At 41.5% G+C, this 16,641-nt stretch overlaps 1 protein-coding gene across 1 annotated transcript in view; it reads left to right on the forward strand.

The window, feature by feature from the left end:
* OTUD7A (OTU deubiquitinase 7A) overlaps nucleotides 1-16,641 on the forward strand; it is a 247,108-nt gene that overhangs the window by 55,614 nt on the left and 174,853 nt on the right. The window contains exon 2 of the mRNA XM_074966182.1: nucleotides 9,594-9,705. The gene's annotated coding sequence lies outside the window, so the exon portion shown is untranslated. The remainder of the gene's footprint in view (nucleotides 1-9,593; nucleotides 9,706-16,641) is intronic.

Here is a 16,641-nt window from a genome sequence, read left to right on the forward strand (position 1 = left end):
TAAGTTTATGGAGGAGATGGTATGATGGGATAACATGATTTTGGTAATTAAATATTCATGGAATATTTCTGTGAAGAAAGAAGTGGTTCGGGACTATTTAGAAAAGCTGGACATGTACAAGTCCATGGGGACGGATGCATTGCATCCGAGAGTGCTAAAGGAATTGGCGGATGTGATTGCAGAGCCATTGGCCATTATCTTTGAAAACTCATGGCGAGAGGGGGCAATCCTGGAAGACTGGAAAAAGGCTAATGTAGTGCCAATCTTTAAAAAAGAGAAGGAGGAGGATCCTGGGAACTACAGGCCAGTCAGCCTCACCTCAGTCCCCGGAAATCCTCAAGGAAATCCTCAAGGTCCTCAAGAAATCAATTCTGAAGCACTTGGACGAGAGGAAAGTGATCAGGAACAGTCAGCATGGATTCACCAAGGGAAAGTCATGCCTGACTAATCTAATTGCTTTCTATGATGAGATAACTGGTTCTGTGGATGAAGGGAAAGCAGTGGACATGTTATTCCTTGACTTTAGCAAAGCTTTTGACACGGTCTCCCACAGTATTCTTGTCAGCAAGTTAAAGAAGTATGGGCTGGATGGATGCAGTACAAGGTGGGTAGAAAGTTGGCTAGATTGTCGGGCTCAATGGGTAGTGATCAATGGCTCCATGTCTAGTTGGCAGCCAGTATCTAGCGGAGTGTCCCAAGGGTCGGTCCTGGGGCCGGTTTTGTTCAATATCTTTATTAATGATCTGGAGGATGGTGTGGATTGCACCCTCAGCAAGTTTGTGGATGACACTAAACTGAGAGGAGTGGTAGATACGCTGGAGAGTAGGGATAGGATACAGAGGGACCTAGACAAATTGGAGGATTGGGCCAAAAGAAATCTGATGAGGTTCAACAAGGACAAGTGCAGAGTCCTGCACTTAGGACTGAAGAATCCCATGCACCGCTACAGACTAGGGACCGAATGGCTAGGCAGCAGTTCTGCAGAGAAGGACCTAGGGGTGACAGTGGACGAGAAGCTGGATATGAGTCAACAATGTGCCCTTGTTGCCAAGAAGGACAATGGCATTTTGGGATGTATAAGTAGGGGCATTGCCAGCAGATCGAGGGACGTGATCGTTCCCCTCTATTCGACATTGGTGAGGCCTCATCTGGAGTACTGTGTCCAGTTTTGGGCCCCACACTACAAGAAGGATGTGGAAAAATTGGAGAGAGTCCAGCGAAGGGCAAAAAAATGATTAGGGGTCTGGAACACATGACTTATGAGGAGAGGCTGAGGGAACTGGGATTGTTTAGTCTGTGGAAGAGAAGAATGACGGGGGATTTGATAGCTGCTTTTAACTACCTGAAAGGTGGATCCAAAGAGGATGGATCTAGACTGTTCTCAGTGATAGCAGACGACAGGACAAGGAGTTATGGTCTCAAGTTGCAGTGGGGAAGGTTTAGGTTGGATATTAGGAAAAACTTTTTCACTAGGAGGGTGGTGAAACACTGGAATGCGTTACCTAGGGAGGTGGTGGAATCCCCTTCCTTAGAAGTTTTTAAGGTCAGGCTTGACAAAGCCCTGGCTGAGATGATTTAGTTGGGGATTGGTCCTGCTCTGGGCAGGGGGTTGGACTAGATGACCTCCAGAGGTCCCTTCCAACTCTGATATTCTATGATTCTATGGTAAATAGGCCTAATGGCCTGTGATGGGATGTTAGATGGGGTGGGATCTGAGTTACCCAGGAAAGAATTTTCTGTAGTATCTGGCTGGTGAATCTTGCCCATGTGCTCAGGGTTTAGCTGATCGCCATATTTGGGGTCGGGAAGGAATTTTCCTCCAGGGCAGATTGGAAGAGGACCTGGAGGTTTTTCGCCTTCCTCTGTAGCATGGAGCATGGGTCACTTGCTGGAGGATTCTCTGCTCCTTGAAGTCTTTAAACCACGATTTGAAGACTTCAGTAGCTCAGACATAGGTGAGAGGTTTTTCGCAGGAGTGGGTGGGTGAAATTCTGTGGCCTGCGTTGTGCAGGAGGTCAGACTAGATGATCATAATGGTCCCTTCTGACCTTTGAATCTATGAATCTATCAGTGAACCTAGTCAAATATGTTGTACTTGTATCAGTATCTGTTCTGATGGGTGAGCTTTCAGCCTAGCTAGCTATGCTTTTCAGAGTATTTTAGTCTGCTTGACTTTTGTGATTTCCTGCTTCCGCCCCACCTCCTTCCCCATTCTATGCCAAGTAAGCTGTTGTTTTTACGTACAGTATCGGCTGTATAGACAGTCAGCTTGGGGATAACTGTTGCCAGGTGTCCCACTGAAATGCAAACTGACTTCTGACATTGAAGAAGGCAGAGGCAGTAGGAAGAATGCGTTAGTACCCACTCAAAGGTGAGGGAATTGTCAGTTCCCTTCCCTGACAGGAAAGGAAATTTTCTGATGTCATTGTGGGCATAGGGAGAGACAAGTGGATGCAAGGCTTCATTATAGCAACAGTTAATACCAAAATAATTGGCTTTGCTCCTGTCTTTGGACTACCAGAAAAATCATGCCTGTTAGCAAAAGCTGACATCAATTAAGTTAAGCTCATCTTGACTAAAATGCAAAAATATTAATTTTCTGGCATTCTTAGTGCTACAATATAGATGGCCAGATTCTGCACCATTGGAGTCAGTAGTAGTTTTGCCATTTATTTCAGTGAGCAGAGGGTTAATGCATAGGACATACACATGTAATATGGTGAATAACATGTCCTCTACTGTTTGGGTGCAACTTGCTGCCACGTTTGGACACTTTGTTATAGTGCAGTTTGTACCTGGGAGTGGAAAGGATCCGGTCCTCTTCTGCATCAGTCTCTTTTGTGTGTACAGAAGGAACTTGCTAATATTGTACTTTGCTACTGTGAAACCATTCATAGACAGGAAGAATGGAAGTTCCACATTGTTTCAATGCACTGCAGAGAACAGATTGTAATTCCTCTTCTGCTGAACCTCCTTCTGTGGTCAAGTTTTATTTGAAAATTTGAATGAAATCCCACCAAAAGTCTTTCTTCAAGCAAATCCCCCATTGAAGCAAATAAGACATCTGCAATGGCCCATAATGAGGGATCTACTGGAAACCATTTTGTTACCAGTCTACAGAAAAAAAAAAGTGTTCTTGTTACAGCACCTGTAACAGCATTCCTAATTGTATGGCTGAGCTTTAATTGAGTTAATAGTACAAGCTATACAGTAGTTACCAAGAACCGTGACTACATGGTTGTCATTGGAATGATACCAAGCTCTCCAGTATAGTGAGATGTTTGCAGCAACATCTCCATTCTATTCAGTGGAAGTTATGGTAACCTTCTTGTCTTGCACATTAACTCTAACCTGCATACACCTCTGCTGTAGCTCAGAGGAAAGTCTGGGTTTGGCATGTGGTTCCAGCCAACCCTGGGTATATGCAGCACTGTAGTTAGTGGTGTCTAGTAAAATAAAGATGAATCTATGCTGTCTGGGGTTAGTTGGGCCAGGTTCCAGGGAGCAGGTCACACTGTGTTCTCAAATATGGCCACCAGTCCCCTGGTAGTTTCCAACAAACAGGGGTGAATCTTCCTATGGGTTCTCAGTTTGATTTGATCACAGGGTCAAATCAGATTATTCAAAACCGGAACCTTTTTGAACTTCAAGGGCTGTATGCTCTCTTGAATCTTTATTTGACCCAAACTTTGAAGGGTTCCAGAAACCATAAGAATAGGTCACTTTCCACCTTGAATGATGTCTAATTTGTCCAAAAACTCAAATAGTTGGTAACTTTCTGGAGAAACAGTACTGTCTGCTCCAGTAGCCATTAAAAGAGGTAACTGTTTTCCCCTTAACGGACAGGGAATTTAGGCAGAAAATTCCCATTAACATTAATGGGAGATAGACTTCTAATTAACTGCACAGAAGTGGAAGAATAAACCGCACTGACTGATAGTAGATAGCAAACCTGTCACCCCCGAGAAGCAACCAGTAAGACACCCAGATGCTACTGACAATATACCCTTAAAAAAAACTCTCCTAATGCTAAATTGCCATTTTGTTATATCGTAGCCTTTTTACTGTATGCTTTTGAACATTTATTGGTGATCCATTGGGTATTACATGAAATAAATGGAAGAGGTTAAGGATGATTTGCTCAGGCTGACTGATTTAAATCCTAGGTCTTGTTTCTGGTCCAATGCAAATTATTTGGATACTTTGGCTCTGGCTACAGACATGCATGGATCTATTTTGGGTCCACAAAAGAACTTAAGAGTGACTGTAGAAGACTCAATAATGTATTATTCACTGGTGACAAACTAGCTTGACTGCCCATGCAATTCAAGTAAATATATAATCTAATTAGAATATATTTACACAGCAATGTGGTTCTACTGAGTATGAGAATTTTTACCACCTATTTTAAAATCTAACCACCATTGTCGTTTACTCAGGTCATGTACATCTTGCTTATGAAATCAATAGTGCACAAATTGGCCAGTGTTCTGTGATGATAAAATGCTCACCCTGCTCACCAGGATGTGGGGTTTTGGCTGGGTTGAAGGAAACAGAGACCTCACCCACCCCTGCTAGGGAGGCATTCTTGGAAGCAGCTGGAGTTCCTCTGAGTGGCTCACTGTACCATTTCCCGCCTTAGCACCTATCCAGGGGATTGGGCTATCCTGGTGCCTGCTCTGGGGAAGGGGACACAGGTAAGGGATTGTGTGTGTTGTGCATGGGGAGTCAGGGTTGAATCCCTCTCCCCGCTCCCTACCCACGTTGCTGTTGGTTACGTGACATTAGTCTGTCTTTTGGGATCTCAGTGGGCAAGATGTGGGGAGAGGCTTCCTGGTATAGAAAGCCAGTATTTGGTACACTTACTCAGCCTCACCCTTAAGTTGGGTATGCTGGATTGCCCAGTACATTAACTTCTTGGCCCGTCACCATGTTGGGACATGGAAGGGATTTTTTTCTGGGTAGGCAGAATTGGCAAACAGATATGTGGGTCTTTTTGCTGGCTTCTTGGCAACCAGGAAGTCTAGTTCCTGGGTTCACAGAGCAAAGTTGCTGAAACTTGTGAAGATTTATCTGTGTGGACTGCAGGGTAGCAAAGGTTGAGCTGAGAGAGTTGGAGGGCTGCTTAGGCATTGGTCCTGTGCATTGGCACAGCCTGGTGAAGGGCGAACTTCAATATTTGGTGCAGCTTGAGGCTGTCCTCATCTCAGTTCTTCTCGTCTCCCCAACTCCATGTAGAAGTCTGGCATCCAGGCCCTGTCTCTCAGTAGGTTGCATGTGGTGGAGAGTAGTTTAAATTGCATTCCACTTTAAAAATAAATAAACAAAATTGTATCTGAGGCCATTGTGGCCAGCTGAATATCGACCGTGGAATGGCACTGCCAGAAGCTGTGCTGTGTGGTTTACCCAGATCAGCTGATGGTTTAAGTTCAAATAAAGTTGGAGCATCCACAAACAACTTGAGAACTTGTCCTTGGGTCCACATCAACTTTCTTTTAATTCTTCCGTCTGAATTAGGAAGATCTAACCCATAGCTGCTCAGGTGGCTAGGGGGACAATGAAGCCTGCCTTTGGCAAACAGGTATCAGATAACAGTGGGACCAGGAAGTTTTCTCAAGGTATTAAGAAGATATTTAGCTGTAAAGATGTTGATCAACCAAGTTATATCCAGGGTTGGAACCACAGGGACAGGTGGAGGAAATACCTTTTATATCTTAAATCTCTTTACCTGCTGAAAGCAGATAGGGAAAAGTTGTTGTTTTTTCCTATTTTGCACAGAGTACAGTCACTTTCAGTATGTGACATGCAGCACCATACCACACACCCTTAGTGTTCTGCAGATCTAAAGGAAGGCCACAGCAAAAATATACATAATGCAGAAATCCAAATAACGAAATAGGTTTCCTATTCTCTTCCATATTCAATCCTAGTTCACAACAAAACAATAAGGGGACAAATCCTTGTAGGCCAGTGAGGGCAGAACCTGTCCTATTTGATAAGGGACATTTGAGAATGCCTGAATGTAATGAATATAAAAGGCAGCTGAGCTGACTGAATATTAAAGCAGCTGTACTGAGTAATAGGAGTGAGTGGGTTGTAGCTGAGTGACAACTCATCGTATAATCATCATATTTTCCACTTAAAGCATCTCAGAAAAACAGGAAAGACAGTTTAATTATTTTTGTCTGCAGATAACTAGCAGATTGAGTAATTATTTTTTAAGAAAAACCCCTTAGATTATATATTTTTCTGTTTCATAGAAAGGTTATTTTGAAAGTATTGAGCTGTATGTTGCAAAATATTATTTTTTTCCCCAGCTACTAAGTCATACAGAAAATTTCCCCTGGTCATGTTTCCTTTCCTTAACGTCCTCTCTTCTACAGAGGTCAGATTGCTCTGCTGGCATTTCACGATGCACAGCTGATCAGCCAGCTAAGCGCAGGCTTCAGCATGTTTCAGAATCTCTGTTTGAGTCTATCCATCCCTTTTCCCACTCACCCTGGCACCCCCGAGAAGCTACCTGTAAGACACACAGATGGACTGTTTAAATGCAGTGCAGTTACTTGAAGTTACAGTACATGGATCAATTATAGAATGCTGAGGAGGCAGCTTGTAAACCTCCTTTTTTGTGTCTGAACTACTCACTTATAAGGAGTTGGTCAAGTGGGAACAAAGGTTCTGTGATCATTTAAAACAACAGAAGGTTCCCAGTGTTCACAGAGAAATCTCACGTACCGCCAAATGGATTTTGTTACATGATCAGGAGAGTGGCAACGTGCTTCATTTAGCAAAGTGAGATTTCAAAGCAATTGCGTCTCTGGGGGAAAATCTAAAATCAATAAGAGACCTGGATTTATGCTGTGAATTTTCAGAGATGGCTCCACGATGTTGTTCCATCTCCACATCCTGTGCTAACCCTGAAAGATCCCATCATGCTCATGATGAAAAGCTTTGTCGAATGGTATGTTAATCGGTGTGTGCTGATTTGGTTGGGGTTTTTGTATTTAGGGTATTTTAGCTTCATGCAGTGTGACTGTTTGTTTTAAACTGATATTTTATTATTTTTGAAGATGGAACTGTATGTGGAAAGTTGATCAAGTATTGGAATGAAGCCTGGCAATGAAACTGTAGCTAGACTTTTGCTGTCAAATCAAGTCAAACTATAGTCTTCAAAGTCCAGAGCAAGGTCAAAGAATAATTTCCATTGTTTTATATTCTTTTAAAACAGTATCACCTGAGTTCAGACAGCATCAATACATTAATTTTCTTTCCTCTGCTAATGTGTGCAGTTCTGTAGCAAAAAATATTGCTTAAGTCCTTCTTCCTTAAAGTGTGTGTGCGCCTGTGCGTGCACACACACACAAACACCCTGTGTTGTTCTGATATCTTAAAGGCCTCCAGGGAATGTGTCTCTTCATGTTGCAGGGTTTTTTTGTCAATATCATAAGTTTTTAAAATTGTATAAACATTCAAAACAAGGGTTTTTAAAAAAAAATGAATAAAACATTGCAGATCTATTCGATATGAAAAAGTAAAGTGTCTGGAGTTGCATGAACATGCAATAGTTTGGTTGTTACTTTTGCAAAAAAAATTAATTTTTCCTCTGCCAGATAAAGCTAAAAGCCTGTTGATGAGCTGATATTTGTATAAGACAATATGTCCAGAGCAGGGCTGGCTCTAGGCTTTTTGCCACCCCAAGCGGGAAAAAAAAACCCAACCTCCAAGATCTCAAAAAAACCCAACCGGAATGCCACCCCTGGAATTGTGCCGCCCCAAGCATAGGTTTGGTTTGCCTAGAGCTGGTCCTGGTCCAGAGGATGTACTATCTTAGACAGTTAAGCTTGAGAAACTGATTAATCAAAGTAGCTGAAGATTCAAATCGGTCTGATATGGAAATACTGTGGAAATGTCAGAAGAGGAAAAATCAGAGACTTGTATTTTGAATCATATGCAAGATATATTAATTGTATTGTGCACTTGCTAGAGTAAACCTGGATTATCAGAACATTTTTAACATAAAATTGAGGTTATCTTTTAGAACGCCTGAAAAGTAAATAGTATCCTCTTTTGGGGGGGGAAAAAAGTGGAATGAATAAAACTGATGATTTTAGCCTGCTTAGCAGCAGCAGTAGCTCAAACTACTGTGGGTTGGTCTCTCCTGAAGTTTTCTTTTTCTTATTTACTATCAGAAATTGAAGGATTGAAAGGATTACATGGGTGAAATCCTGGCCCCATTGAAGTCAATGAAAAAACTCTAATTTGTTTTCAACAGGGTTAGGATTTCAGCTTATATATTCTAAGAGCCTGATCCCATAAAGACTTAAGCATAATGGGTAACTTTTACTCATGTGAAGAGTCCCAATGACGTCAGTGAGGCTACTCATATATGCTTAATTCTTTGTAGGATCAGGCCCTATATGATAAGGACTTGAGGTTCTGAAAAGTGACCTTCTCTCATATCAACTACTAAGTCAAAATTATTTTGACACATTCATTGATTCATCTTTTGATTCTCCATTGTCTACAAAAATTGTATTTTAATATAATTTACCTGTAATGGTGATGACTTGAGAGAAGAGAATATAAAAAGCCGCACTCAGAATGAAATGTTTTCCCTTCAGCCTTATAGTATAACACATTTTTGATACTTGGATAAAGAGCTAATTGTGTCACTAGCAAAAGCCAGTATTCCGATGTTCAGGTACACGTTAGTTGTTTTCAAAATATCAATTAAAAGGTTGATACCTGAGTTTACAGATAATGGTTAATTGATGTTAGGATGTTTTAGTCTCTATTTTCCAATTGTAACAGGAGATTTTTTTAAAAAAAGTTGTGTAGGGACATCTTGTAATTAACTTTACAGAAGAAAAGAGAATTACATGTCTTGATTCTTCTCATATGAAAATTCTGCATCCTTTTTTTTGCCTGGAATTTATTCGTTTAATGAAAGTTAGTGCTATAAAATGAGCTTTTAATGAGCTAATAGTCAAAGTTAGACAGCTCAGTCAAAAAATGAATAAGATCCCATTTTCTTTTCAATAAATGGGAGGTTGTGAAAATATTCTCTCTAAAGTTAAACAGAAGTGTGATTAGTTATACTAGGTTCTTATCTCTGTGAAAATACAATTTAAGGCTTTCTCCCAAGACATTTCCCTGCTATATGAGCCCGGTTTCTATAATGATTCAACACAGGTGTATAGATTTTTTTCATGTAGCCCAAGGTCTATTTTGGGGGATTGATTCAGATCTCTGCCTTTTCCACCTTGTAAAAAACCGTGCACACAATGTAAATTTGGATCTCTCAGTGCCAAGAAAATCAAGAGCCTTGTATTTTTTACTAATTTGTGTTTAAAAAAAAGTCCTCAAAAATAGATAAAAACAGAAGTTATTTGACTTCAGTAATTTTGTTTGTGCATTTGCAAATATTTCTAACTGGAAGCTGTTTCTACCAATACAGCACAGCAGAGCTACAGTAGCCTGGTTAGTAGTGAAATTGCAGATAATTTTATAACAATGTCTCTCTTCCCTTACATGTGCCCTTTAATTGATTGAAGGAAAGGCAACCGTTCCAATGCTTTCTTGTTGTTATCTAGTTTACAGGGTAGACAGGACTGGAACTATTTCTGCAGCTTCTGGGAGCCTGCTGCTAAGCAATGTGACAACATAAATCTGAAAACAGTATTGCTGTTGGAAACAACCGGAAAAGTGAGTATTTGGGGCTACTCTTTTCCCTACCCCGTACTCTGTTTCTGGAATGCATTAATGAATATGGTGAGTGAGTGTTGGGCGGGGGGGGGGGGGTCTGAAGAGATTTTTCCACTTGTATATTTTAGAGTTCAAGACAGGAAAGGTTTTTCAGTGACTCTGAAGAAGCTGCAGGGGTCTTGGGTTCTGTGCTTAACTCTGCTACTGGGTTGCTGTATTACCTCAGACAAGTCCATTTAAGTTCTGTGACTCAATTTACCCATATTGAAAATGGACTTAACACCTATTGGGCAGGGGCGTCAATTAACTGTAAAGAGTTTGCAGGCCTCTGGTGAAAGGTAATATAGGACAAATATTCTCCCCATGCCAACCCTGAGTCAGCAGGCATACTGGAAGGGGGTGCCACTGGAGAGAAGGATTCCTTCCCCAAGCCACAGAGTGGCAGTGGAGTCACTCCATGGGCACCACAGCAACCCTTATGCCACAGTTGCTCCTGAACTCTGCTCTCATTAGCCATTCACTGGCTGCATGTTTGTTCCACCCCCTCCTCCATCTTGTTCCTGCCTCCCCAAGTCCCACTCTGTGAAGTGCAGGGAGCCCGTAGGCAGACCTCTATGCAATCTTCACTAAACCTGCCTCCCCCTCCTCTATTTGCCTAGTGCCCCTGTGCAGTGAAAACCGTACCAGTTGTGCTGTGTCTGAGGATCTTTGTGAATATGGAGATGGAAGTGAGATTGCTCCCATATATGTGCAAAGTACCGAGACCTATCTAATGAACTCACTTATGAAAAGTGCTTTATATGATACTCTTTTTTACAAAGCTACATCAGCAGTGAAATGTGAACTAGAATACAGCATGTACTGCCTGGCAGGGCAGTCTCCATAAGGATCCCAGAGCTGTGGATTGGCCTCCAACCCCAGTTCGAACTAGCTTGCGTTTGCCAAATTTCAGGGCAATCTGTAAGGCCAAATTATTTCAGTTGGCGTTTGAAGTAAGATGAAGGTGTAGGCCGATGTCTGGGCGTGCTAGTGTTTTAGTATGTTCCGCAGCTGGGTGGAAGGGGTGAGCTGATGATGATGCAGTTTGATTTTGTAATTTTAAATAATTGACAGTGTACTTAGAGTAATGCTTCTCAAACTTATTTGATCGCGCCCACCTCTTCTTTGTGTCTGTTGTGGTTTATGCCCCTCCCCACACACAAGTACATATATTGATTAAAACAAAAATCAACATGCAACTCTGTCAAGGTTCCTTCCCCACTCTGAGCTCTAGGGTACAGATGTGGTGACCTGCATGAAAACCCCCTAAGCTTATTTTTACCAGCTTAGGTTAAAACTTCCCCAAGGTACAAACTATTTTACCTTTTGCCCTTGGACTTTTTATTGCTGCCACCACCAAGCGTCTAACAAATATATAACAGGGAAAGAGCCCGTTTGGAAACGTCTTTCCCCCCCAAATCCTCCCCAAACCCTACACCCCCTTTCCTGGGGAAGGCTTGATAAAAATCCTCACCAATTTGCATAGGTGAACACAGACCCAAAACCTTGGATCTTAAGAACAATGAAAAAGCAATCAGGTTCTTAAAAGAAGAATTTTAATTGAAGAAAAAAGTAAAAGAATCACCTCTGTAAAATCAGGATGGTAAATACCTTACAGGGTAATCAGATTCAAAGCATAGAGAATCTCTCTAGGCAAAACCTTAAATTACAAAAAGACACAAAAACAGGAATATACATATATATATATATTCCATTCAGCACAGCTTATTTTATCAGCCATTTAAACAAAACAGAATGTAACACACATCTAGCTAGATTACTTACTAAGTTCTAAGACTCCATTCCTTTTCTGTTCCTGGCAAAAGCATCATCACAGACAGAGAGAACCTTTGTTTCTCCCCCCCTCCAGCTTTGAAAGTATCTTGTCTCCTCATTGGTCATTTTGGTCAGGTGCCAGCAAGGTTATCCCAGCTTCTTAACCCTTTACAGGTGAAAGCGTTTTTCCTCTGGCCAGGAGGGATTTAAAGGTGTTTACCCTTCCCTTTATATTTATGACAAACTCTCACTAAATATTAAAAACAGTAAGCCGTCTATTTGAATAGAGCCAATGGTCCATTGAAATAAGAGTAAAAGCAAAACTGAGATTATGATCGATGCTCACAGATAAATGTGCACACTACGTTGAGGCAAATGGATTGACATATGGATGGCAATGACTTTGTATAATGCTATGCAAACTTAACAGAAATCCGTCAAAATGCACAGTGCCATCTAGGGTCAGAGGCACAGCACCATCTGAGGACAGAGACAAACCCCTACAAGATCTCTATCAAGCGTTCTTACAACTACAATACCCACCTGCTGAAGTGAAGAAACAGATTGACAGAGCCAGAAGAGTACCCAGAAGTCACCTACTACAGGACAGGCCCAACAAAGAAAGTAACAGAACGCCACTAGCCATCACCTTCAGCCCCCAACTAAAACCTCTCCAGCGCATGATCAAGGATCTACAACCTATTCTGAAGGACGACCCATCACTCTCACAGATCTTGGGAGACAGGCCAGTCCTTGTTTACAGACAGCCCCTCCACCTGAAGCAAATACTCACCAGCAACCACACAACAAAAACACTAACGCAGGAACCTGTCCTTGCAACAAAGCCCGTTGCCAACTCTGTCAACATATCTATTCAGGGGACACCATCATAGGGCCTAATCACATCAGCCACGCTATCAGAGGCTCGTTCACCTGCACATCTACCAATGTGATATATGCCATCATGTGCAGCAATGCCCCTCTGGCATGTACATTGGCCAAACCGGACAGTCTCTACATAAAAGAATAAATGGACACAAATCAGATGTCAAGAATTATTATAACATTTGAAAACCAGGCGGAGAACACTTCAGTCTCTCTGGTCACTCAATTACAGACATAAAAGTCGCAATTCTTCAACAAAAATCTTCAAAAACAGACTCCAACGAGAGACTGCGGAATTGGAATTAATTTGCAAACTGGACACCATTAAATTAGGCTTGAATAAAGACTGGGAGTGGATGTGTCATTACACAAAGTAAAACTATTTCCCCATGTTTATTTCTTCCCCCCTACTGTTCCTCACATGTTCTTGTCAACTGCTGTAAATGGCCCATCTTGTTATCACTAAAAAAGGTTTTTTTTCTCTCCTGCTGGTAATAGCTCACCTTAACTGATCCCTCTCGTTCTAGTGTGTATGGTAACACCCAGTGTTTCATGTTCTCTGTGTATACAAAATCTTCCTACTATGTTTTCCACTGCATGCATCCGATGAAGTGGGCTGTAGCCCACAAAAGCTTATACTCAAATTTGTTATTCTCTAAGGTGCCACAATTACTCCTCATCTTTGTTAGTTATTCACTGCTGTGGGCAAAATGTCAAAATGTCCCCCAATACATTCCATGCCCTCCCCAGAGGGCCTGTCCCCCCAGTTTGAGAACCTCTGACTTAGTCTGTGCATGGGGACATATAATTATAAATCTAAATAAATAAATAGGTTCAGGGGTCTTTATTCTTAGTCTCACTTAACTTCCTTTCTTCTTGTGCTGACTCTTCGCCTCTTTCCTTCCAGAACCTAGGACTCTTGTACTAGGAATATGTTTCTCTATGCAACATACATGCACTACATTCAAACAGCCCCCAGATGTAATATATGCGCACCTTCTCTTTCTCTCTTCCCTTCCCTGCATCGATCAAATTAATCATAGACAGTGATGTACAGATCAAGGATAGCAGTTTGTTCAATTCAGGCAATGCACACTGATGTCCTTGCCTTAACTTTAGCTATTTCATTTACAGCTTTACAAAAAAGAGTTGAGTTTAAATAGGGTTTAACCAATCAGCTTGGAAATTTAGCCTCACACCAACAGAGCTTTATATCAGGAGTCTGGAAAGGTTACCCAGCCTTAGGTGATACAGAGGTGTGTGTTGTTGTAATGAGTTTTGGATTACAAAAACAGCTTTCCATTTTGTTAAGGGGTGCTTTGCTTTTTGCTCAGTCACTCAAATTCTTTATGCTTCCTCATGACAACCTCTTACTGTGTTTGACATCACTGTAAATAAATGGCAAATGGCAGTGGTAATGGATGGAAGCAACAGATTTAGCCAAGTGGCTGCAGCTTTATTATAACTTCAGACAACAAAACAAGGTAACACCTAAAGGGTGTGTGACAGGGTCGGGCCAGATGGCTACAGGAGAGTGATAGAAGGCAGATATATTAGCCCCAGGTTAAGTAGGTCCCTTTTCCCTGGGTAAGGTAACAGGGAAGATTCCAGAACAATCAGGAACTTTCTGGAAACAATTAAGGCAGACAGGCTGATTAGAACACCTGCAGCCAATCAAGAAGCTGCTAGAATCAATTAAGGCAGGTGAATCAGGGAACCTGGGTTTAAAAAGGAGCTCACTTCAGTTTGTGGCATGCGTGCAAGGAGCTGGGAGCAAGAGGCGCAAGAAGCTGAGAGTGAGAAGGCGTATTACTGGAAGACTGAGAAGTACAAGCGTTATCAGACATCAGGAGGAAGGTTCTATGGTGAGAATAAAGAAGGTGTTGGGAGGAGGCCATGGGGAAGTAGCCCAGGGAGTTGTAGCTGTCACGCCCGCCATCCCCCCCAACTCCCTACTTGATACCAGAGGAGTTGAACTGGACTGTGGGTTCCACCAGAGGGGAAGGTCTCTGGCCTGTTCCCCAATCCACTAGGTGGATCAGCAGAAACTGAAGGGATTGTTCTTCTTCCTTTCCCCATGCCGGCCAGCGATGAGGATAACTGAGTGAATGGCAGATTTGAGCCACAAAAGTGGCCAAACTGAGGGCTGCCATGAACCTCTGAGGCGAGAAAATCCGCCAATAAGCACAGGACCCACCAAGGCAGAGGAGGAACTTTGTCACAGATGACACAAACGGACTGTAGTGAAAGGGAGCATGCAACAACCTTCCCAAGCTGTCGCTGACCTGGCCCCTTGCAGTATTGAAGCACAGAGCAGGCTTAACTATCCAAGGGCTAACAAGATTGCATTAGTGAGTAGCCTAGCCAAGACGTGCAGCCTGATGCAGGCTATTGCATAAAGAAACCCCAATGCTTGCCCCAAGAGCTTGGGCACCCTGCATTTTGAGCCACTTTTAGTTATTACCTTATGTCACAGAGTCAATCTGAATAAAATCATTTGCAGCTATCTTGATTTTGTGTATTGAAAGTTAAAAATGTTTAATATGAATTAAGTCTATGCCTTCAATGTACTGGATATTAAATACAGAGAAATAGGTAAAATTGCATTGTCTGAATTTCCAGAAGATGTATCATTTTTTATATGAATACAACTTTACTTTCAAGGGTATAACTATAAATTTGGGTTTAAGCAGTGATATCATAGTATGATATCAGAACATACCATCGGAATACCAGTATGTGATCATTTCTAGCCATCACCACTCTGAAAATTTAATGAATTTTTAAACAGAGATTTTTCCTATTTTATCTGTGCTATAAAAATGCCACCAATCTAATGTTGAAAGCATAAACCTGCTTTATGGGGACTCATTGGAGATGTTTGATTTGTTCCTTCCACAAGTAGGCTAGTTGTGATTTGTTGTTTCAGTTTGAAAGCAGTCTCATTTGTTTATCTTGGCAGTAAGATAATGTTTGTATTGGTTTTTTTACAGATCAGTCTAAGACATAATTTCAGTTCACAGCTAGCTATCTTAGGCCTTTTTATATCCGTGTTTTTTCCTTTTAGCCACCAGCTAATACTAATTTAGGATAAGATTGAATTTTGAATTAAGATCGAATTCACCCCTGGAATTGGCAAGTGCAATTCCCTTTAATTTGGTGCACCTCACAAACAGACAAAACCATGACACTTCTTTGACCTCTGCACTGAAATTCAAGTTTTATATCTTGTTGACTATGGTTTATGTTCTAGGAGCAGAAACAATGCCATGTTACTTATTTGATTGGTCATGGCTATCTAACATAGCTCGAATATTGAATACTGGCAGAGAACTGTTTGTCCATAAAGTTAAAAAAAATCCATAACTTCTTTTTTTTAAGTGCAAAAATGTCACCAAATGCATTGAATAACAAATGTAAGAAAGTCACGATCTGCTGATGGATGTGCCATGGGCAGAAAGGGGCTAAATTTAGTGGATAGATTATTCAATTAGGAAGATGGGCTCAGCTTCACCATTGACATGGACTGTGCAATCCAGCTCTGGCATGTGCTGACATTTGTATCACCTTCAAACCTAAGGAAAACCAGCCTATCTCTGAATTGGAGTTTTAGGCTCATGGCCCTACTTTCTCTGAAGAGATTACCAAAGGGGCTGCGTCTCTGACCAGCTGTCACATGCCATACAAATCTCCGCAGTGGTATGTATAACAAGTCATCTTACAACCTATAACTTGGATTTATCATGTTATATTTTAGGGTCCTTAAGTAGTATCTAGGTTAAGGGGTCCAAGCATTAACTTTTTTTTTTCTTCCTGTTTCCTTTCTTTTCTTGTAATTGCCAATAAGTGTTTTCTTTTAATCTAAACTGAACTGGGCTCTGACTGGCTTGTATTTGATAAGCTATTTACTGATGTTCCCAAATGAAGAAGAGCTGTGACCTCAAGAATGGCAAGTGAGATAATTTTAAAACAACTTCAGTACCAGTCAGAACTATAGCCTTCTTCTTGTAGAGCAGTGCGGCAGATGGATCGACAAGGACAAATGAGCTAAGGGTTTGAGCTTGTATCCACAGTGCTACATTTGGTGACAGTTAAACATTTTCAGATCAGTGCACTGGTCATCGATCCATCATCCCAGGCATTCAATATGCTTGAGATTCAAAACCAGAACTAAATCAATTCTGGAACTGAGCATCTTGCCCTTATAAAGAGTCGAGACAGAGAGGTAAAAATATT

The sequence above is a fragment of the Natator depressus genome, chromosome 10, assembly GCF_965152275.1.
Source record: "Natator depressus isolate rNatDep1 chromosome 10, rNatDep2.hap1, whole genome shotgun sequence".
NCBI lineage: Eukaryota > Metazoa > Chordata > Testudines > Cheloniidae > Natator > Natator depressus.